This window comes from Ixodes scapularis, unplaced genomic scaffold, assembly GCF_016920785.2.
Source record: "Ixodes scapularis isolate PalLabHiFi unplaced genomic scaffold, ASM1692078v2 ptg000890l_1___fragment_3__unscaffolded, whole genome shotgun sequence".
Taxonomy (NCBI): Eukaryota; Metazoa; Arthropoda; class Arachnida; order Ixodida; family Ixodidae; genus Ixodes; species Ixodes scapularis.
This window is the reverse complement of record NW_024610065.1, coordinates 465,243-467,497: the sequence shown is the minus strand read 5'-3', so window position 1 is coordinate 467,497 and position 2,255 is coordinate 465,243.

The following is a 2,255-nucleotide window of genomic DNA, read 5'->3' as shown; positions in this document are numbered from 1 at the left end:
TTTACGACTTCTCTCGTGAGGTGCGTGGCTCGATGTACGCTTCGAGCTCTTCTTTATCTCTCAATGATTTTTTTTCGTCTGTTTTAATATTGTTAAATGTGCTTTCGCACTTCCTTCCGGATAGCGTTCGTTGACCCAAGGCAGGTGCAAAGAACTAGAAAATAAACACTACGGTAAACATTAAACAATTAAAAAGCGCCAAATGGATTAATAGAAGGGAAATACACAAGCAGCAGAAGCTCACCGACTAGGCAACCTACCTCGTCAAGATGCTTCCGACGTATCTACCTGTTGCGAAATTTCGACAACCCAAAACACTATTCCAACTTCCTCCTGCTACTAAATCATGAGATTAGCATATCTTAAGAACTAAATGCTGAAGATATTGCCGCGTTGATCTTTTGCTCTTAATGCGAACTTAATTGATTTGACCGATTGTTAACTTGCATCTGAAATGTTTAGAATATAAATGCTTTGGTTTCTAACCGTTTTTGAAAACCGGGACTTAAATCCACGTGAATGTGAATTTTCGCACGGACAACCCGAAACTGACTTTAATATGCTCTTGTGCACAGAAGTTAATTATGTCTCCAAAAAATGGATGAAACTTTTAATGAGCGTTTGATCCCTAGTTATCGTTTCACAAATATATTTTTTCTTTAGCCCATGTAGCGATTACTGCAGTAATTTCACTATAGGTGCCATTCACATGACGTCATTCGCTAGGTGAGCTGGCATCGACCACCACGGCCGCCATCTTGGAGGTCTCGTTCTCCTGCCTGGTTGGACGCAGTGCGTGTCGCCTCTCGTTTGACCGTTTCTTTCAGCGTTTCCCTTTCTTTCAGTCGATCGCCAAAGCCACCGTACCAAGAACACGCAAAACGTGACCTCCAAGATGGCGGCGCGACGGCGGAGCTCACTGGCAAAATCGAATCTGCACGTTCAGAGAATACCACGCGATAAATGTTGGTGCAGGAACAGTAGGCGGCCTAGCTGTCGCCTAATTCGAGAAGCTGAGCATTGAGCTTTCCTCTTTCTTTTGTGTTACAGGAGCAACTGAAACAGCTGGTGTCCAGGGTTCGATAACGATCGTGATAATCGTGCAACCCAGCTCCCTGAATGAGCGTTCTGTGTACAAGACCTGCGAAGTGCAGGTATACACGCGCGCGGATGGATAACTCATGTCGGCAAAGGTGGGCGAAAACAGGAAGCGTTGGAAAAATAAAAATGAACAGCGGTAGCGTCGGTGGGTGCAACGCATCTGTTGGGTGTCCACAGAATGTGCAGAGCGATTCGTCGTCGGTCTCGGCAAGCATACGTTGTGTTTATTGAAGTCACCCTCCCCACTTCTCGTGTATAATGATTTTTTTTGAGGGGGGGGGGGGGGGGCAGGGAGGGGGGCGTTTTTTTTTATTCTGTAGAAATACAGCCAATTTAACGAGACGCCGTCGAGGGAAGTCCCGGCGATTCGGGCACTCACATGGTCGTCGTTAGTGAACTTATGTAGGTACAGTACCAGACTTTGGAAATTAATGTTTAAAGTGTCCAATAGCACGTGGAAGGCGCCAAATAGGAATATGCGCCCTATTTTTTTTAAAAGGTTGGCTGTTACTTTGGACCACGGGATGTTTGACACATGTGGATTCGTCATTTTGACTCCAGGGGTCTTTATAGACCGACACGCGGGCTTGACGTCACGGCGCTGCGGCGGCGCTGCGTTCGTGCCGGAGCCGGGGGGGGGGGGGGGGGGGGGGGTGTGGGCAAAACGGAGCACGTTTAGCATGGGCGTCATAGCAGTTCAGCATGCCGCGGAGCTGTGTTGCCGTTAATCTCACCGAAATGTAAAAGAAAAGTAGCGGAGTGAGCTTCTACAAGTTTCCGGCAACCTCTGAAAGGCATAGAAGGTGGATAATATCCGTGTATCGAAAATTATGGTCGCCTCGCGCGAACGACCGTTTGTGCGGCAAGCACTTTCTTGAAGGCAGGTGCGGCTTCCATTTCAATCTCCGTCCCGAGGCTTGCTTATGTGCAGCGAAACCTTCGTTTGATCGAGACCACCCGGATTTCGTTCCCACGGCGTTCGCGCACAAAGCACCGGCCAAGCTCTCGTCGGAGGCTCGCTACGCCCGTGCTACCAAGGGGAAGGGGATCGTCGACAGAACGGCAGTGTTGTAGGCGTTACCGAAAAAAAGTCACGAAATACGTTACTCGGTACTTGCAAATCAAAGGTACGCGTTACTGCGCTACGTTGCCTA